Consider the following 22,744-nt stretch of genomic DNA (forward strand, 5'->3'; position numbering starts at 1 on the left):
TACAGGCTTCATTCCTAACTCAGTTTCGCTCGTGGTAATGTGTTTCATGCCATTCCATTTGGACCGTTCCAGCCATTATTATGAGCCGTTCTCCCCTCAGCAGCCTCCACTGATTTCACCATTAGGCCATTGGTGACTTTAAAACAGTTACAAAGTTTAATGGCTGAGGATGGATCAACAACGTTGTTGTTACTCCACAATACTAACCTAAATGACAGAGTGAAAAGAAGGAAACATTTACAGAATCAACATATTCCAAAACATTCATTCTGTTTGCAATAAGGCACTGAAGTAAAACTGCAAAACATTTGGCTAAGAAATTAACTATATGTCCTGAATACAAAGTGTTATGTTTGGGGCAAATCCAACACAACACATAACTGAATACCACTATTCATATTTTCAAGCATGGTGATGGCTGCACCATGTTATGTTTATGCTTGTCATCATGTTTTTTAGGATAAAATAAATGGAATAGAGCTAAGCAGAGGCAAAACGCAAGAGGAAAACCTGGTTCAGTCTGCTTTTCAAAAGACACTGGGAGACAAATTCACTTTTCAGCAGGACAATAATCTAAAACACAGGGCCAAATATACACCAGAGTTAATTACTAAGACAACATTGTACAATCCAGGTGTGCAAAGCTCTTAGAGACTTACCCAGAAAGACTCACAGCTGTAATCGCTGCAAAAAGTGATTCTAACATGCATTGACTCAGGGGTGTGAATACTTATGTAAATTAGATATTTCTGTATTTCGTTTTCAATAAATCTCCAAACATTTCTAAAAACATATTTTCATTTTGTTATTATGGGGTATTGTGTGTAAATGGGTGAGAAAACCAATCCATTTAATCAATGTTTTATTCAGGCATTAACACAACAAAATGTAGAATAAGTCAAGGGGTATCAAAACAAAGCAGTATTGCAGTTCTTGACACAAACCGGTGCGCCTTGCACCTACTACCACACGTCGTTCAAAGGCACTTAAACATGTTTGTCTTGCCCAATCACCCTATAAATGGCACACATACACAATCCGGCCCTGTGTCGCGGTTCCCCAAATGCCGTAGTCCGGCCCTGGTTAGGAGAGCATTTTCACTAACCATACCCCCCCCCCCCCCCCCCCCCCCTCTACATAAACTGCTATTATGCTAAGCACAGGAAAAATGCTGGAGGAAAACCTGGTTCAGTCTGCTTTTCAAAAGACACTGGGAGACAAATTCACCTTTCAGCAGGACAATAACCTAAAACACAAGGCCAAATATACAGTGAAGTTGCTTACCAAGATGACATTGAATGTTCCTGAGTGGCCTAGTTACAGTTTTGACTTATATCGGCTTGAAAATCTATGGCAAGACTTGAAAATGGCTCTCTAACAATGATCAACAATCAACTTGACAGAGCTTGAAGATTTTATTTATTTATATTTCAGTCATTTAGCAGACGCTCTTATCCAGAGCGACTTACAGTTAGTGAGTGCTTACATTTTTATTTTATTTTCATACTGGCCATCCGTGGGAATCGAACCCACAACCCTGGCGTTGCAAGCGCCATGCTCTACCAACTGAGTTACACAGGGCTCATTATTGAAAATAATGTGCAATTATTGTACAATCCAGGTGTGCAAAGCTCTTAGAGACTTACCCAGAAAGACTCACAGCTGTAATCGCTGCCAAAGGTGATTCAGTCATGTATTGATTCAGGGGTGTGAATACTTATATAAATCAGATATTTTTGTATTTCATTTTCAATGAATGTGCAAACATTTCTAAAAACATATTTTCACTTTGTTATTATTGGGTATCAATACTTTCTGAAGGCACTGTATACTTCATTGCAAGATGTCAGTAAAGATGCTGTTAAACATTGTTCTGATCTATCACCTAATACCTACTCATATATCCATTGACAGTGTTCGGTAGCCTGAACTGCATACAGACAAGTCTTTTCATCGTATTATTTTACCCACATATAGGCAAAGCAGTTTCCACCAAACTGAAATGAGCTTGTTAGTCCCTTTTCTGTCAGTCCCACCATATCCCCATCCCCACCATATTGCAGCATCAGCATAGTGTAGTGTCCAATAGTCCATACTTTCTCTCTTCTCTCTCTGAATCATCTGGTCCCTCCACCTCTCAATTCCTGACCCTGTCCTCCAGAGCCTTCAGCTCTCCCTCAACCTGTTGGGGGAGGTTGGCTCTCAACTGCAGGGTAAAGTATGCCCTCGGCTCCTGGGTCTCCTTCTCCCAAAAGTTTGATGAGGTTTTTGTCTAGAAGGGATACAGCTTTTGTCAAAATTGACTTTTACTAGCAGGTTTAGGAGAACATATGCAGCAGGTTCGGATACTTAACGTGGCAGGTTAGGGAAATTAGATTAAGGTAAGAGAAAGGGTTATGGTTAGCTAAAATGCTAAACAAATTCAACTTTTGAAATCAATTTGACAAAAGCTGTATCCCATCTAGACATTACTGAAAGGGCGACCATGTCCACCTTGCCGCTCATGCCCTGCAGGTCGCTGGCTCTCTCCTGTGGAACCCGGGACACTCTTTTCAAGCCACTTAAATAAGAAGTGATTTTGGTAGCAGGTTAGGAGCAGGGCTGCATTACTGAATGGCCCCAGACAGCATATGATAGCAAAATGTGTAGAATAGCAGGAAATTAGCTTTAAAGCTGCAACATTTTCTGTCAGCTTCATGACAAAATGTGTAGAATAGCATTATAAAACTGTAAATACTTATCCCTGCACCATGACAAAATGGGTTGAAATGCACTCTGCACCATGGCAAAATGGGTTGAAATGCTCTCTGCACCATGGCAAAATGGGTTGAAATGCTCTTTGCACCATGGCAAAATGGGTTGAAATGCTCTCTGCACCATGGCAAAATGGGTTGAAATGCTCTCTGCACCATGGCGAAATGGGTTGAAATGCAGTAAGTAAAGGGGGGGGGGGGGGGGGGGGGGGTTGTGCCGCGGTGCCCCAAATGCCGTAGTCCGGCCCTGGTTAGGAGAGCATTTTCACTAACCATAACCCTTAACTGTAATCCTCCTAACTTGAAAACGACTGAAAACTACGAAAATGTCCATTCCATATCGAAGTGGCGTGAAAAGAGTGTTTCTATGTGGCATCCAGCCCACCAGGCTCTGCTTGGCAAATGGACTTCAAAGAGGAAGTGAAGCAAGAAAAATAGGAAGTTATTGAAGGAGAAGTTGAGTGGTGTGTGAGAATCAGTCAGATACAATTACAGTTACTTTGTTTCATACCAAGTCTGTTTTTCAGTTTGAAAAATGATGTGAGAACAATGTGTTTTGTATCGAACTCAAAGTTAACTTTCTTTTTCTGTCTTGTGTAAAATTAATAGTGGATTTTGGTTTATGATTTAGCTCAATTAAAAAAAAAAATCCACGTACATACCCATTGAAGCCTGGGAGACAGGGAAGAGGGAGATGGTTATATTACCTAAAGTTTCCTTTATTATATTTATTGATGTATCAGGGGAGGACTTAGCAATTTGGGGGCCTGTTTCAACATGCTGTTGAGGTGTTCTTCTACCCCCAAAAAGGGACATTACCCCCCCCCCCCCCCTACATAAACTGCTATTATGCTAAGCACAGGAAAAATGCTGGAGGAAAACCTGGTTCAGTCTGCTTTTCAAAAGACACTGGGAGACAAATTCACCTTTCAGCAGGACAATAACCTAAAACACAAGGCCAAATATACAGTGAAGTTGCTTACCAAGATGACATTGAATGTTCCTGAGTGGCCTAGTTACAGTTTTGACTTATATCGGCTTGAAAATCTATGGCAAGACTTGAAAATGGCTGTCTAGCAATGATAAACAATCAACTTGACAGAGCTTGAAGATTTTATTTATTTATATTTCAGTCATTTAGCAGACGCTCTTATCCAGAGCGACATACAGTTAGTGAGTGCTTACATTTTTATTTTATTTTCATACTGGCCCTCCGTGGGAATCGAACCCACAACCATGGCGTTGCAAGCGCCATGCTCTACCAACTGAGTTACACAGGGCTCATTATTGAAAATAATGTGGAATTATTGTACAATCCAGGTGTGCAAAGCTCTTAGAGACTTACCCAGAAAGACTCACAGCTGTAATCGCTGCCAAAGGTGATTCAGTCATGTATTGATTCAGGGGTGTGAATACTTATATAAATCAGATATTTTTGTATTTCATTTTCAATGAATGTGCAAACAATTCTAAAAACATATTTTCACTTTGTTATTATTGGGTATCAATACTTTCTGAAGGCACTGTATACTTCATTGCAAGATGTCAGTAAGATGCTGTTAAACATTGTTCTGATCTATCACCTAATACCTACTCATATATCCATTGACAGTGTTCGGTAGCCTGAACTGCATACAGACAAGTCTTTTCATCGTATTATTTTACATTTTACCCACATATAGGAAAAGCAGTTTCCACCAAACTGAAATGAGCTTGTTAGTCCCTTTTCTGTCAGTCCCACCATATCCCCATCCCCACCATATTGCAGCATCAGAATAGTGTAGTGTCCAATAGTCCATACTTTCTCTCTTCTCTCTCTGAATCATCTGGTCCCTCCACCTCTCAATTCCTGACCCTGTCCTCCAGAGCCTTCAGCTCTCCCTCCACCTGTTGGGGGAGGTCGGCTTTCACCTGCTGGGTAAAGGACACCCTCAGCTCCTGGGTCTCCTTCTCCCAGAAGGCCTTGGGCAGGTCCAAGAGGGTTTTGTTCAGAAGGGATACAGCTTTTGTCAAAATTGCCTTTTACTTAGCGATTTGGGGTCCCGTTTCAAAAAGCTGTTGTCTTGTCCTAACCCCAAAAAGGGATTTACCCCTCCCCCCTCCCCCCACTTTGTGTTAAGAATCAGTCAGTGGGCAGCTGAGGCCCATTTCATTTGAAACTGGTGAAACATGGCTAAGGCCACCTCTGCAATGTCTCAAGTGACTGAAACAAATTGTGCAAAAGTAGAAGGTTCATTAGAAAATGTCAATGTTCATAGCACTTACAGTGGGGAGAACAAGTATTTGATACACTGCCGATTTTGCAGGTTTTCCTACTTACAAAGCATGTAGAGGTCTGTAATTTTTATTGTGAAGTGGAATCTTCTAGGAGCAACAACATCTCAGCCGCGAAGCGGTAAGCCACACAAGCTCAGAAAACGGGACAGCTGAGTGCTGAAGCGCATAGTTCGTAAATATAATCTGACCTCAGTTGCAACATTCACTACCGAGTTCCAAACTGCCTCTGGAAGCAATGTCAGCACTATAACTATTTGTGGGGAGCTTCATGAAATGGGTTTCCATGGCCGAGCAGCCGCACACAAGCCTAAGATCAACAAGCGCAATGCCAAGAATCGTCTGGAGTGGTGTAAGGCTCACCGCCATTGGACTCTGGAGAATAGGAAACCAGTTCTCTGGAGTGATGAATCCTGCTTCACCATCTGGCAGTCCGACGGACAAATCTGGGTTTGACGGATGCCAGGAGAACGCTACCTTCCCCAATGCATAGGTCCAGCTGTTATGTTTGGTGGAGGAGGAATAATGGTCTGGAGCTGATTTTCATGGTTTGGGCTAGATCCCTTAGTTTCAGTGAAGGAACATCTTAATGCTACAGTGGAGGCTGTTATAACAGCAAAGGGGGGACCATGTCACGATCGTTACCGGATGAAGCGGACCAAGGCGCAGCGTGATAAACGTACATACTTTATTCAGTACTTAACACGAACAAAACAACAAACGAAACGTGAAGTCCTAGGTTAAATAACACAAACCTTTCGGAACAAGATCCCACAATTGACTAGTGCCAAACGGGCTGCCTAAGTATGGTCCCCAATCAGAGACAACGAGCTAAAGCTGTCTCTGATTGGGAACCACCCTGGCCAACATAGAAACTAAACGATCTAGAACAAAAACCAATGAAAACTAAACATAGAAAATCCACACCCTGGCTCAACAATTAAGAGTCCCCAGAGCCAGGGCGTGACAGACCAACTCCATATTAATATTAATGCCCATGATTTTGGAATGAGATGTTTGACGAGCAGGTGTCCACATACTTTTGTTCATGTTGTGTACTTTAGTGATCTTTTTGTGAGAAATGATCATAATATGTGCTGTATTTTCAGGGCAAGAAGAGCCTGTTAACCCAATGGTTTCTGGGATTGCAGCAGGAACTCTGGGGGTCTTTCTGCTTATCAGCCTGATCAGTCTTTATGGATGGTAAAAACTATTCCTGGCATCAATGCAAAACTATTTATTTATGTTGTGTTTGTGCTTTTGCATATGAAAACCCTCTCAGTGCATTCAGAATACCTTTCTAAATGTCTTCCAGGAGGAGAAACTCTAGGCTCCCCGATGGACTTGAAAGGACGGACAATCCACAGGGACAGGTGGGTATAAGACTCAACTTTCAAAACACATCTACAAAGTGTATCTAAGGATGTACTGAATTAATGATGAAACTATCCAAAGCCATGAGGTTAACATCATTTTAGAGGAAGTTCAGGGGGAGATGACCACACTGATAGCAATGCTACGTCTTGTGAGAACATTGAATGATAACAGAATAGCTGTTGGACTTTGACAATGTTTTCTGTAGATTGGAGCTCATTTGTTGTCAAAATGTAATTATTTTCTTCTGTCAGTTTAATTGACATTGTCATTGACATCCCCTCAGTATGTGTTGTGTAACCTGCTGACTTTAGAGTTTTACAAATGACTGAGCTTAGAACTTTACACCTGTTCCTCTCTCTGTGTTCTCTCCACAGAACTCCCCGGTTGGGGAGTTAACCAGACCACAGCCAGAGAGAAACCAGAGGAACCTGCAGAAGACCAGCCTGAAGAGATCCACTATGGTGACATAGACTTCTCCAAACTACGGCCCAAAGAGACCCCAGCTGCAGCCCAGGACAGGAACAGGGTCCAGGGGCAGGAGAGTGAGTACGCTGATGTCAATGTGACCAGGAGAGGGCCCCAGGAACCACACCTTAACTACATAGATGGGCTTTAAGAGATAAAAGAGGTGCATTTTAAGTATTTTGCCAATGTGTAGTAAATGTTTTTACGTACAGTATCGTCGTTGTGTATTTGTTTTCTGTTGGTACTTTTGATACATTTATAATTGTGTGCTCTTTGATTATCTGCATATTTGTAGAATTTTCTGGGATTAAAAGTGTTTAACTGCTACTATAGTGGTGATACGATGATGTAGGCTACTCTTTATTTTAGACCATTCATTTTGAGTGTTGAGTTCACAGAGCATCTGTTTAATGGGTTCCAGTATAGAGGAACTGCTGAGTTCAACTATCTTACTGAAGGCATTTTAAGACCATATAAAGTCAATGATGACTGAGGAGAGAAGACACAGTTAGTTGGAGAGACAGTGGTCTGATACAAGACAGGAAGTTGGTGAAGTATGTCTACATGACGTGTCACTGGCCTACACACAATACCCCATAATGTGGAATTATGTTTTAAAACATTTTTACAAGTCAATAAGTATTCAACCCCTTTCCTCAACCCCTTTCTTATGGCAAGCCTAAATTCTTTCCGGAGTAAAGATTTGCTTAACAAGTCACATAATAAGTTGCATGCACTCACTCTCTGTGCAATAATAGTGTTTAACATGATTTTTGAATGACTACCTCATCTCTGTACCCCACACATACAATTATCTTAAAAGGTCCCTCAGTAGAGCAGCGAATTTCAAACAGATTCAACCACAAAGACCAGGGAGCTTTTCAAATGCCTCGCAAAAAAGGACACCAATGGTAGATTGGTAAAAAGAAAACAAATCTGACATTTAATATTCCTTTGAGCATGGTGAAGTTATTAATTACACTTTTGCACATGCAAAACGCAAGAGGAAAACCTGTGTAGCTCCTCCAGTGACAGGCATGATTTGAATACAGGGCTTTAATGCTGGTCAACCCGTGAGAACTCATTGCTGCTTATCACACAGAGGTGCTAAACATCCTTTTAAATGTCCTTTATCTTCTTCTGTATACTTTCTTTGTAAGTATGCACTTAAACACGATAACAGTGGAAAAATAATTCGCTTTTTTTTGCGGTAAAGTTTCCTCGGTGCGTCGCTAAAGGCGTATCCTTACTTATAGTAATCCTTCACCTCACCAGAATAATTTGGCAATTTCCCAACAACCGACAGATAAAATATCTCCATTTCATTCCCCCAAAAAAATATTTGCAGAATGATTAACATAAATGGTAAGACACATTTGAATCCCAAGATTGATCAACACATTCACTGCCTTTAGTTTAACTACAGCAATAATTAGTTCCGTCTTGCTGTAAACGTACAATTCAGAAGAAATTAAATAATAAAAAGTGCAAATACATGAAATAAACTGGCGACAGAGGCAGTTACAACCTGGTTCAGTCTGCTTTTCAAAAGACACTGGGAGACAAATTCACTTTTCAGCAGGACAATAACCTAAAACACAAGGCCAAATATACACCAGAGTTGCTTACTAAGACAACATTGAATGTTCCTAAGTGGCATTGTTACAGTTTCGATCGGCATGAAAATCTATTGCAAGACTTGAAAATGGCTGTCTAGCAATGATTAACAACCAAATTGAAAGAGCTTGAAGAATTGTTTTAAGAATGATGTGCAAATGTTGTACAATCCAGGTGTGCAAAGCTCTTAGAGACTTACCCAGAAAGACTCACAGCTGTAATCGCTGCAAAAAGTGCATTGACTCAGGGGTGTGAATGCTTAAGCAAATTAAATATTTCTGTATTTAATTTTCAATAAAACTCCAAACTTTTCTAAAAACATATTTTCAGTTTGTTATTATGGGTTATTGTGTGTAAATGGGTGAGAAAACAAATACATAATCAATGTTTTATTCAGGCATTAACACAACAAAATGTGGAATAAGTCAAGGGGTATGAATACTTTCTGAAGGCCCTGAGTATACCAAACATTAGGAACACCTTCCTAATATTGAGTTGCACCCCCTTTTGCCTTCAGAACAGCCTCAATTCATCGGGGCATGGACTCAACAAGGTGTCGAAAGCGTTCCACAGAGATGCTGGCCCATGTTGACTCCAATGCTTCCCACAGTTGTGTCAGGTTGGCTGGATGTCCTTTAGATGGAGGATCATTGTTGATACACACAGGAAACTGTTAAGTGCGAAAAAACCCAACAGTGTTGCAGTTCTTGATACAAACTGGTGCGCCTTGCACCTACTACCACACGTCGTTCAAAGGCACTTACATTTTTTTGTCTTGCCCGATCACCCTATAAATGGCACACATACACAATCCATGTCTTAGTTGTCTCAAGGCTTAAAAATCCTTCTTGAACTGGATTCACCTTGTCAGTCTATGTCATGAAAAGCGCAGTAAGATACTGCTAAACGTTGGTTCTGATCTATCACCTAATACCTACTCATATATCCATTGACAGTGAGTGGTTGCCTGAACTGCATGCAGACAAGACGTTTCATTGTAATTTCATACATTTTACCCACATATAGGAGAAGCAGTTTCCACCAAACTGAAATGAGCTTGTTAGTCCCTTTTCTGTCAGTCCCACCATATCCCCATCCCCACCATATTGCAGCATCAGCATAGTGTAGTGTCCAATAGTCCATACTTTCTCTCTTCTCTCTCTGAATCATCTGGTCCCTCCACCTCTCAATTCCTGACCCTGTCCTCCAGAGCCTTCAGCTCTCCCTCCACCTGTTGGGGGAGGTCGGCTCTCAACTGCTGGGTAAAGTACACCCTCGGCTCCTGGGTCTCCTTCTCCCAGAAGGCCTTGGGTAGGTCGAAGAGGTTTTTTTTTTCTAGAAGGGATACTGCTTTTGACAAAATTGACTTTTGCTAGCAGGTTTAAAGCAATTTATGCAGCAGGTTCGGATAATTAACGTAGCAGGTTAGGAAAATTAGATTGATGTAAAGAAAAGGGTTAGGGTTAGCTGAAATGCTAAAAAAATGCAACTTTTGACATTAATTTGACAAAAGCTGTATCCCATCTACACATCATCGTCGAAGAGGGTGCCCATGTACACCTTGCCGCCCAGGCCCTGCAGGTCGCTGGCTCCTTCCTGTGGTAACACGGCCATGCTCTTTTCATGAAATTTCAATAAGAAGTCATTTTGGGAGTAGGGCCCGATTACTGAACGGCCCCAGATAGCATATGATAGCAAAATGTGTTGAATATCAGGACATTTGCTTAAAAACAGCAACATTTCTGATCAGCTTCATGACAAAATGTGTGGAATAGCATTATAAAACTGTACATTTTTCTCTCTGCACCATGGCAAAATGGGTTTAAATGTGGTAAGTAAATTCCTCGGGGGAAATAGACCTCAAAGAGGAAGTGAAACAAGAAAAACAGGAAGTTAGTGCAGTAGAAGTTGAGTGGTGTGTGAGAATCAGTCAGATACAATTATAGTTACTCTGTTACATACCAAGTCTGTTTTTCATGTTAAAAAAATATGTGAGAACCATATGTTTTGTATCGAACTCAAATGTAACTTTTTTTTTTGTCTTAAAGAAATTAATAGTGGATTTTGGTTCATGATTTAACTATATGTTTTAATCCCACATACATTCCCATTGAAGCCTGGGAGACAGGGGAGAGGGAGATGGTTATATTACCTAAAGTTTCCTTTATTATATTTATTGATGTTTCAGGGGAGGACTTAGCAATTTGGGGGCCTGTTTCAACATGCTGTTGAGGTGTTCTTCTACCCCCATTAAGTCACATTTAATTAAATGTATAGGCCATATAAAGCTGTTGAATCAGTGGATAAAACATAATTTGTCTTTAGAATCAGTCAGTGGACAACTAAGGCCCATTTCATTTGAAACTGGTGGAACATGATTAAGGCCACCTCTGCAATGTCTCAAGTGACAGAAACAGAAGGTTCATTAGCAGAGCAGAAGGTTCATTAGAAAATTGAAATGTTCTTAGCACTTATTTATGCATACAGTGTTTTCACAACTGATGATGACACCCAGTACATAGACTATTCAAGCATCCTGTTATACAAATACTGTAGTATTCTTTTAAAATAATTTCTAACACTCTTATTAGGAAGTACGCCACTGAAGAGATGTGAGATGTGCCACATAAATTTCAGCACTTTAGTTTGTCAGACCACACTATGGGTGTGTGATAGTCTCTCCTGTGGACCGTTTACATCATTGGAAGGCAAGTGTCGACTTCTTCACTATCTTATCTTTACATTTTAATGTTCAGACTAAATGAAGGAAATGAATTACAAGTAATGAGATTCAATATGTTCAAAGTACTGTTATCCGTTCATGTTTTAGCTTCACAACTGAAAGACATACACAGCATGACCAAAAGTACAGTGGGGAGAACAAGTATTTGATACACTGCTGATTTTGCAGGTTTTCCTACTTACAAAGCATGTAGAGGTCTGTAATTTTTATCATAGGTACACTTCAACTGTGAGAGACGGAATCTAAAACAAAAATCTAGAAAATCACATTGTATGATTTTTAAGTAATTAATTTGCATTGTATTGCATGACATAAGTATTTGATCACCTACCAACCATTAAGAATTCCGGCTCTCACAGACCTGTTAGTTTTTCTTTAAGAAGCACTCCTGTTCTCCACTCATTACCTGTATTAACTCTACCTGTTTGAACTCGTTACCTGTATAAAAGACACCTGTCCACACACTCAATCAAACAGACTCCAACCTCTCCACAATGGCCAAGACCAGAGAGCTGTGTAAGGACATCAGGGATAACATTGTAGACCTGCACAAGGCTGGGATGGGCTAGAGGACAATAGGCAAGCAGCTTGGTGAGAAGGCAACAACTGTTGGCGCAATTATTCGAAAATGGAAGAAGTTCAAGGTGACGGTCAATCACCCTCGGTCTGGGGCTCCATGCAAGATCTCACCTCGTGGGGCATCAATGATCATGAGGAAGGTGAGGGATCAGCCCAGAACTACACGGCAGGACCTGGTCAATGACCTGAAGAGAGCTGGGACCACAGTCTCACAGAAAACCATTGGTAACACACTACGCCGTCATGGATTAAAATCCTGCAGCGCACGCAAGGTCCCCCTGCTCAAGCCAGCGCATGTCCAGGCCCGTCTGAAGTTTGCCAATGACCATCTGGATGATCCAGGGGAGGAATGGGAGAAGGTCATGTGGTCTGATGAGACAAAAATATAGGTTTTTGGTCTAAACTCCACTCGCCGTGTTTGGAGGAAGAAGAAGGATGAGTACAACCCCAAGAACAACATCCCAACTGTGAAGCATGGAGGTGGAAACATCATTCTTTGGGGATGCTTTTCTGCAAAGGGGACAGGACGACTGCACCGTATTGAGGGGAGGATGGATGGGGCCATGTATCGCGAGATCTTGGCCAACAACCTCCTTTCCTCAGTAAGAGCATTGAAGATGGGTCATGGCTAGGTCTTCCAGCATGACAACGACCCGAAACACACAGCCAGGGCAACTAAGGAGTGGCTCCGTAAGAAGCATCTCAAGGTCCTGGAGTGGCCTAGCCAGTCTCCAGACCTGAACCCAATAGAAAATCTTTGGAGGGAGCTGAAAGTCCGTATTGCCCAGCAACAGCCCCGAAACCTGAAGGATCTGGAGAAGGTCTGTATGGAGGAGTGGGCCAAAATCCCTGCTGCAGTGTGTGCAAACCTGGTCAAGACCTACAGGAAACGTATGATCTCTGTAATTGCAAACAAAGGTTTCTGTACCAAATATTAAGTTCTGCTTTTCTGATGTATCAAATACTTATGTCTTGCAATAAAATGCTAATTAATTATAAAAAAATCATACAATGCGATTTTCTGGATTTTTGTTTTAGATTCTGTCTCTCACAGTTGAAGTGTACCTATGATAAAAAGATTACAGACCTCTACATGCTTTGTAAGTAGGAAAACCTGCAAAATCGGCAGTGTATCAAAAACTTGTTCTCCCCACTGTATGTGGACACCTGCTCATCAAACATCTCATTCCAAAATAATGGGCATTAATATGGAGTTGGTCCCCCCTTTGCTGTTATAACAACCTCCACTCTTCTGGGAAGGCTTTCCAGGACTTGCTTCCATTCAGCAACAACAGCATTAGTGATGTCGGGCATTAATGTTGGGCAATTAGGCCTGGCTCGCAGTCGGCGTTCCAATTCATCCCAAAGGGTTTCAATGGGTTTGAGGTCAGGGCTTTGTGCAGGTCAGTCAAGTTCTTCCACACCGATCTCAACAAACCATTTCTGTATGGACCTCGCTTTGTGCACGGGGGCATTGTCATGCTGAAAAAGGAAAGGGCCTTTCCCAAACTGTTGCCACAAAGTTGGAAGCACAGAGTCGTCATTGTATGCTGTAGCTTTAAGATTTCTGTTCACTGGAACTAAGGGGCCTAGCCCGAACCATGAAAAACAGCCCCAGACCTTTATTACTCCTCCACCAAACTTTACAGTTGGCACTAGGCATTTGGTCAGGTAGCGTTCTCCTGGCATCCGTCAAACCCAGATTCGTCCGTCAGACTGCCAGATGGTGAAGCGTGATTCATCACTCCAGAGAACGCGTTTCCACCGTCCAAAGTCCAACGGCGACGAGCTTCAGACCACTCCAGACGATTCTTGGCATTGCGCATGGTGATCTTAGGCTTGTGGGCGTCTGCTCGGCCATGAAAACTCATTTCATGAAGTTCCCGATGAACAGTTCTTGTGCTGACGTTGCTTCCAGAGGCAGTTTGGAACTCGTTAGTGAGTGTTGCATCCGAGGACAGACAATTTTTACCAGCTACCCACTTCAGCACTCGGCGGTCCTGTTCTGTGAGCTTGTGTGGCCTACCACTTCGCGGCTCAGCCGTTGTTGCTCCTAGACGTTTCCACTTCTCAATAACAGCACTTACAGTTGACCGGGGCAGCTCTAGCAGGGCAGAAATTGGACCTATGACGGTGCCACGTTGAAAGACACTGAGCTCTTCAGCATTGCCATTCTACTGCCAATGTTTGTCTATGGAGATTGCATGGTTGTGTGCTCAATTTATAGCCAAATCCACTCATTTGTTGGGGTGTCCACATACTTTTGTACACATAGTGTATTTGATATGGGGATTGTTCAATGCAATGTGTTGTGTGAGTTAAGATATTCTACCAGTAAGTGTGTGTTTGTCCTGTTTCAGGTGATCAGTAGTGTGTGAGTTCTCACATGGCTTGTCCTGAGAACATGTTTTTCTCATTGGCCTCTTTATGTCAGGTGAGTCTTCCACACAGCAACAACTAGTTATGAATCAGACAGAGGAATAAGCACAAGTCATGATATTTCATGGTATGAGCTATATTCCCATCTGTCTCAATGTGTAGAAAAGTGTACAGTTGACTCCTGATAATGTAGAGGGTTCTTTACACAGTGCTGATATTCTCTTATTCTTAAACAAACTTTAAACTTTAGAAAATGACACAGACACTGAGTATATGTAAAATATCTTTAGTTATGCAATTGTAGGCAGACGTTAATATTGAGTCAACAGCGAAATGTAGCTCTTCATAAGTTCTGCAAAGTGTCCAAACAATCTCTGCTTTTCGTACATGCACGCCCCTCCCTGGCAGATCAGGAGCCACCTTGTTTTCTTCTTGTGGCTATGTGTAAGCAACGAGAAATTGAAACAATACAGGTCTCTGTTCCTCAAGTTTATCTCTATCCCATGTCCTTGACTACACGCCCAGACCAGCTGCAGGGAGCTGGAGGGAACCATCCTTACGAAAAGCACAGCATTGGTAGTTAAGAAATGTCTCTGCTATTGTTAAGCATATTAATTGTTAACTATTAATATTAAACAAATCAGGTAAATACGTGATCTTTCTCTCACAGCATAATAGATAATATATTCCCCATTAATAAGTATAGTTTAATAGTCTGGATTCAATGCTGGATGAATGCTCCATTTTAGGGCATGGAGTCACGACATCAAGAATCACCTGTACATTGAAATGAGTTCATATGTTTTGATGCAGAGGCAGAATATTGGGAGAGAGTGACTGTACTGAAAAGATCACATAACCTCCCTGATGTTGTCCTTTATGTTGCAGGTGTTTTGGCCTGTTTTGGCCAACGAGGTTTGATCGCCACAATGCCAGATAGACTGGATGTACTGACTGGCTCCTGTGTGCAAATCCCATGTGCATTTGATATTCCTGACCAAAAGGACTATACATTTAACAGCACAATACTTACCTTTGGAGTGTGGATTAAAAACTCCTCACAGTTTGGTGACAATCTGGCCAATGTGATATTTAACAGTAGTAAGACGGTCAACAGATATCAAGGGAAGATAACTGGAAACATGTCCCAGAAGAACTGCACCACAGTCTTCTTCAATGTAACCACCAGTTACTCTGATAAATACTTCTTCAGGATTGACAGTCAACCATACCGTGCAACAGACCCAGACAAGTCTGTTAATATAGATGTCAGGGGTAAGAGACAATTTAACTGTTTACCAACTACTTTGTCCAGTTTAGATTCCTTGCATCAAAGATAAGAGTAGAACAAGTGGACAGTTTAGCTATTAGTGTAAAATATCTTCATCTGCAATGTATTACAGATTTGCCTCCCAGCCCCATCATTACTGTCTCAGGTGAGGTGAAGGAAGAGACCCCTGTCAGTTTGAACTGCTCTGCTGTCGCTCCCTGTCCCGAACACCCCCCTGAGCTGACATGGACCCTCCCAACACAGTTCACACCTGAGAACCAACTGCAGGAGAATCCAGACCAAACCAAATCAGTTCTCTCCATAGTGAACTTCACTCCGTCATACCTTCATCATGAGAAGAACATCACTTGTACTGCAGTCTACCCAGTAGGGACAATCAATAAGACAGCTGAACATACCATGATGCTTAACGTTTCATGTAAGATTTAGTCACAGTTTCCTGTACAATAGATCATTCTATCATGTTTTCACTGATGATTGTCATAGAGTGGTTTTGATTAGACTGTTCAATATACCACATCCAGATACATTCTAAATGAACCCCTCTCCCTCAGTCTCTCCTAAGGACACCTCAGCCTCCATCAGTCCAGCTGGTCCAGTATTAGTGGGCAGCTGTGTTAATCTCACCTGCAGCAGTACAGCCAACCCTCCTGTGACAAACTTCACCTGGTTCAATATCAGTGGGGGTAAACCAACACAGGTAGCATCTGGACAGAGTTACACCCTCAATGTGACTGTTGGTGATGGAGGACTGTACTACTGTGAAGCAAGAAAAGTCACGGCCTTGGGAAGTCAAAGGAAAAGAAGCAGGCTATTATAGGTGAAACGGGCATGTCGGGCACAATCTTAGTACACAAACACTGTATATACAAATGTATGTGGACACCCCTTCAAAGTAGTAGATTCGGTTATTTCAGCCACACCCGTTGCTGACAGGTGTATACAATCGAGCACACAGCCACGCAATCTCCATAGACAAACATTGGCAGTAGAATGGCCTTACTCAAGAGCTCAGGGACTTTCAACGTGGCACTGTCGTAGGATTCCACCTTTCCAACAAGTTAGTTCGTCAAATTTCTGCCCTGCTTGAGCTAACCCGGTCAATTGTAAGTGCTGTTATTGTGAAGTGGAATCTTCTAGAAGCAACAACATCTCAGCCGCGAAGTGGTATGCCACACAAGCTAAGAGAACGGGACTGCCGAGTGCTGAAGCACATAGTTCGTAAATATCATCTGACCTCAGTTGCAACATTCACTACCGTGTTCCAATCTGCCTCTGGAAGCAACGTCAGCACTAGAACTGTTTATCGGGAGCTTCATGAAATGGGTTTCCATGGCCGAGCAGCCGCACACAAGCCTAAGATCACCATGCGCAATGCCAATAATCGTCTGGAGTGGTGTAAAGCTCACCGCCATTGGACTCTGGAGAGGAGGAAACCGGATCTCTGGAGTGATGAATCCCGCTTCACCATCTGGCAGTCCGACGGACGAATCTGGGTTTGAAGGATGCCAGGAGAACGCTACCTTCCCCAACGCATAGTGCCAACTGTAAAGTTTGGTGGAGGAGGAATAATGGTCTGGAGCTGATTGTCATGGTTCTGGCTAGAACCCTTAGTTCCAGTGAAGGGAAATCTTAATGCTACAGCATACAATTACATTCTGTATTCCATATTAATGCCCATGATATTGGAATGAGATGTTCGACGAGCAGTTGTCCACATACTTTTGTTCATGTACTGTCCTTTAGAGATATTTTTGTGAGAAATGACCATAATATGTGCTGTATTTTCAGGGCAAGTAGAGCCTGTTAACCCAATGGTATTTGGGGTTGCAGCAGGAACTCTGGGGGTCTTTCTGCTTATCAGCCTGATCAGTCTTTATGGATGGTAAAAACCATTCCTGGCATCAATTCAAAACTATTTATTTATGTTGTGTTTGTGCTTTTGCATATGAAAACCCTCTCAGTGCATTCAAATACCTTTCTAAATGTCTTCCAGGAGGAGAAACTCTAGGCTCCCCGATGGACTTGAAAGGACGGACAATCCACAGGGACAGGTGGGAATAAGGCTCAACATTCAAAAACCATCTACAAAGTGTATCTAAGCAATTACTGAATTAATGATGAAACTACCCAAAGCCATGAGGTTAACATCATTTTAGAGAATGTTTAGGGTGAGATGGCCACACTGAAAGCAGTTCCACATCCTGTAAGAACATTGAATGATAACAGAATAGCTGTTGGACTTTGACAGTATTTTCTGTAGATTGGAGCTCATTTGTTGTCAAAATGTAATTATTTTCTTCTGTCAGTTTAATTGACATTGTCATTGACATCCCCTCAGTATGTGTTGTGCAACCTGCTGACTTTAGAGTTTTACAAATGACTGAGCTTAGGACTTTACACCTGTTCCTCTCTCTGTGTTCTCTCCACAGAACTCCCCGGTTGGGACGCTTTGTGTTAACCAGACCACAGCCGGAGAGAAACCAGAGGAACCTGCAGAAGACCAGCCTGAAGAGATCCACTATGGTGACATAGACTTCTCCAAACTACGGCCCAAAGAGACCCCAGCTGCAGCCCAGGACAGGAACAGGGTCCAGGGGCAGGAGAGTGAGTACACTGAAGTCAATGTGACCAGGAGAGGGCCCCAGGAACCACACCTTAACTACATAGATGGGCTTTATGCACAAGTGAATAAAAGAGGTGCATTTTCAGTATTTGGGGTATATACAGTATGTCTTGTGTGCACTGAGCTCCAACAGTACTGGGACAGTGCCATTTATTTAACTTTTTAGTCTCTGTTCTCCAGAACTTTTGATTTGAAATGAAACAGTTACTATGAAGTTAAAATGCAGACTGTCAGCTTTAATTCCAGGGTATTTTCATCCATATCAGGTGAACTGTTTAGAAATTACAGCACGTTTTGTACATAGTCACCCCATTTTAGGGGACCAAAAGTATTGGGACAAATTCACTTATGTGTATTAAAGTAGTAAAAAGTGTAGTATTTAGTCCCATATTAGCACACAATGACAACATCAAGCTTGTGACTGTACACACTCGTTGGATGCATTTGCTGTTTGTTTTGGTTGTGTTTCAGATTATTTTGTGCCCAATAGAAATTAATGGTAAATAATGTATTGTGTCATTTTGCAGTCACTTTTATTGCAAATAAGAATAGAATATGTTTCTAAACACTTCTACTGTACATTAATGTGGATGCTACCACGAGGACGGATAATCCTAAATGAATTGTGAAAAATGATGAGTGAGAAAATATCATACTCCCCCCCCAAAATGCTAACCTCCCATGTTATTGCAATGGTGAAAGGTTAGCATGTCTTGGGGGTATGATATTTGTGACTCTCTGAACAAAAGAGAAGATAAATCATTGATAAAGTCAATCATAAATCAATCTGGATTAATACAAGTTGCAACAGGGTGTCACGGATTCTGCCGAGGCTGCTCCTCCTCCTAGTTCGGGCAGGCTTCGGCGTTCGTCGTCCCCGGAGTACTAGCTGCCACCGTTGAATGTTTCTATGTTTGATTGCTTTTGTCTGTCTATTACACCTGTGTCCGTTTGAGTCTGATTACGTGTTCTATAAGTTGCCTGTGTTGTATTGGTTAGGTTGTGTGTTGTTTTTCGCCTGTCCGTAGTGCTGCGTGTTTTTTCTCTGTTTTGTTGTTTTATTGTTTTACGCATAGTTGCGTAATTGCTCGCCTCTGTTTTGTTTTGAGGCCGTTCATTGTATCTTTGCCTTGTGGTTTCACAAGTAAACTTTGTTGGACTAAGCTTCGGTGTCCTGCGCCTGACTCCCACACCACATACACCTCAGCCTTGACAGAACAACACACCTGTATGGAGTCAGCAGGAGCAGTGGCGGCACCCAAGTCGCTGGAGGATCGGATCAGCGACCAAGACACCATGATCCGGCAACTTGGGGCCGCCATGAACGAGGTGTCCAACACTCTGCGCCGGTTGGTTACGGGAGAGGTGCCCACGCCTTCTCACACCATACCATCACCAACGGCCAGTCCTCCTCTCTCAGCACCGGAACCCAGTGGCATTCGGCTCTCGCTCCCGAGGGCATATGATGGTTCTGCAGCCGAGTGTCAGGGGTTCCTCCTGCAGGTGGAACTCTACCTGGCCACCATACACCCAGCGCCCTCGGGATACGAGAGCGTCTCCGCCCTCATCTCCTGTCTATCCGGCAAGGCGTTGGAGTGGGCCAACGCCGAATGGAGGGGAATAGACGCCGCTACCATCACCTACGCGGAGTTCTCCCGCCGCTTCAGGGCTGTCTTCGATCATCCACCTGAGGGGAAGGTGGCGGGGGAGCGTCTGTTCCACCTCCGACAGGGGAAGAGGAGCGCACAGGAGTTCGCCCTGGAGTTCCGGACTCTAGCGGCGGATGCGGGGTGGAATGAGAGGGCCCTCATCGACCATTACCGGTGTAGCCTACGAGAGGACGTTCGTCGTGAGCTGGCCTGCAGGGACACCAACCTATCCTTCGACCAGTTGGTGGACATCTCCATCCGTCTCGACACCCTGCTGGCTACCCGCGGACGTCCCTAGTGGGGGTCGTCCATTCCACCCTCCAGCACCTCCGAGCCGATTCCCATGGAGCTCGGAGGTGCTGGCGCTAGAGAGAGGAGGAGAGAGAACCCGAGGGGGGCCATCCCCTGCACCAACTGTGGCCGTGGAGGACACACCGCGGCCAGGTGCTGGGGAGGGTCTCCTGGGAGAGGGGACAACAGGTCACGCACTGGGGAGTCATTTCAGGTGAGTAGGCGCCCCACTTACCCAGAGCTCTCTGTTGGTCACATGAGTATACCTGTGAGATTTCCACAGGTGGCACCTCATTCCCAGCATAAGGCGCTAGTAGATTCAGGCGCAGCTGGGAATTTTGTTGATCGTGCATTTTGTTATAGGTTAGGAATTCCCCTTCGGCCGGTAGAAGCCCCCTTTCCTGTTCATGCCCTAGACAGCCGGCCGTTGGGGTCGGGGTTGATCAGAGAAGTCACAGCGCCACTTAAGATGACGACGCAGGGGGGTCATGAGGAGATCATTTAGTTTTATCTGATTGACTCTCCTGCGTATCCCGTGGTGCTGGGGCTTCCCTGGTTAAGCGCCCATGATCCTACCATTGCGTGGCAACAGAGGGCTCTTATGGAGTGGTCTGCCCAGTGTGTAGGGAGATGTCTAGGTGTTTCCTTAGGGGCGACCTCGGTAGAGAGTCCGAACCAAGTGCCCGCAATGCGCATTCCCCCTGAATATGAGGATTTAGCACTTGTGTTCAGCAAAACGAGGGCAACACGGCTACCACCTCATAGACAGGGGGATTGTGCGATAGATCTCCAAACAGGAGCGGCACTTCCACGGAGCCGTGTGTATCCCCTGTCTCAAGAGGAGACAGCGGCTATGGAGACTTACATAGCCGAGTCCTTGGCACAGGGATACATACGGTCCTCCACTTCCCCGGTTTCCTCGAGTTTCTTCTTTGTGAAGAAGAAGGACGGGGGTTTGCGCCCGTGTATTGATTACCGTAGTCTCAATCAGATCACGGTTAAGTACAGTTACCCTCTTCCACTGATTGCGACTATGACAGAATCATTACGCGGAGCGCGGTTCTTCACAAAGTTGGATCTCAGGAGCGCGTACAATCTGGTGCGCATTAGGGAGGGGGATGAATGGAAAACAGCATTTAGCACCACCTCGGGTCATTACGAGTATCTCGTCATGCCATACGGGTTAATGAATGCTCCTTCAGTCTTCCAATCCTTTGTTGACAAGATTTTCCGGGACATGCATGGGCAGGGTGTGGTAGTATACATCGACGACATCCTAGTGTACTCTTCTACACGAGCCGAGCATGTAGCCCTGGTGCGCCGAGTGTTGAGGAGACTGTTGGAGCATGACTTGTATGTCAAGGCAGAGAAATGCTTGTTCTTCCAGGAGTCCGTCTCCTTTTTGGGTTATCGGTTGTCCGCGTCTGGTGTGAAGATAGAGGTTGACCGTGTGTTGGCCGCGCGTAATTGGCAAACTCCAACCACTGTAAAAGAGGTGCAGCAGTTTTTGGGTTTTGCTAATTACTACCGGAGGTTTATCCGGGGCTTTGGACAGGTTGCAGCTCCCATTACGTCCCTGCTAAAGGGGGGTCCGGTTCGCTTGCAGTGGTCAGCTGAGGCAGACAGGGCATTTGTCAAACTGAAAAACCTGTTCACCTCGGCTCCGGTGCTGGCGCATCCGGATCCCTCTTTACCATTCCAAGTAGAGGTAGACGCGTCCGAGGCCGGTATTGGGGCAGTCCTGTCGCAACGGTCCGGCACGCCACCTAAGCTCCGCCCCTGTGCATTCTATTCTAAGAAGCTCAGCTCGGCGGAGCGTAATTATGACGTAGGGGACAGGGAGCTGTTAGCTGTAGTCCAGGCCCTAAAGGTGTGGAGGCATTGGCTTGAGGGGGCTCAACACCCTTTCCTCATTCTGACTGACCACCGTAACCTGGAGTACATCCGGGCAGCTAGGAGATTGAACCCTCGTCAGGCTAGGTGGAACATGTTCCTGACCCGGTTTGTTTTTAAGATCAAATACATCCCAGGGTCCCAGAACAGTATGGCAGATGCCCTGTCCCGGCGGTATGACACAGAGGAGAGGTCCATTGAGCCTACTCCCATACTGCCGGAGTCTTGTCTGGTGGCTCCGGTGGTGTGGGAGGTCGATGCGGAGATCGAGCGGGCACTGCGTACCAACCCTACTCCCCCCGAGTGTCCTGTGGGGCGGACGTACGTTCCGCTCGAGGTTCGTGATCGCCTTATTTATTGGGCTCATACATCACCCTCCTCTGGACATCCAGGTATTGGCCGGACAGTGCACTGCCTTAGCGTGAAATACTGGTGGCCAACGTTAGCTAAGGATGTGAGGGTTTATGTCTCCTCCTGCTCGGTGTGCGCCCAGTGTAAGGCACCTAGACATTTGCCCAGGGGAAAGTTACATCCCCTGCCCGTTCCACAACGACCATGGTCCCACCTCTCGGTGGATTTTGTGACCGACCTACCCCCCTCCCAGGGGAATACCACCATTTTGGTCGTTGTAGATCGATTTTCCAAGGCCTGTCGTCTCCTCCCAATGCCGGGTCTCCCTACTGCCCTACAGACCGCTGAGGCCCTATTTACCCACGTGTTCCGGCACTATGGGGTCCCCGAGGATATTGTGTCTGACCGAGGTCCCCAGTTCACCTCCAGAGTCTGGGGGGCGTTCATGGAACGCTT

The 22,744-nt window shown here is 44.2% G+C and overlaps 1 pseudogene across 1 annotated transcript; it reads left to right on the forward strand.

The window, feature by feature from the left end:
* The first annotated feature begins 14,235 nt into the window (after positions 1-14,235).
* LOC311124372 (sialic acid-binding Ig-like lectin 13) lies at positions 14,236-18,298 on the forward strand (annotated as a pseudogene). The gene is made up of 8 exons: positions 14,236-14,242; positions 15,076-15,462; positions 15,591-15,896; positions 16,033-16,298; positions 17,270-17,363; positions 17,475-17,532; positions 17,911-18,178; positions 18,285-18,298. The product of its transcript is annotated as a sialic acid-binding Ig-like lectin 13 (transcript).
* The last annotated feature ends 4,446 nt before the right edge of the window (positions 18,299-22,744 follow it).

The sequence above is a fragment of the Coregonus lavaretus genome, assembly GCF_964263955.1.
Source record: "Coregonus lavaretus genome assembly, contig: HAP1_SCAFFOLD_3943, whole genome shotgun sequence".
Taxonomy (NCBI): Eukaryota; Metazoa; Chordata; class Actinopteri; order Salmoniformes; family Salmonidae; genus Coregonus; species Coregonus lavaretus.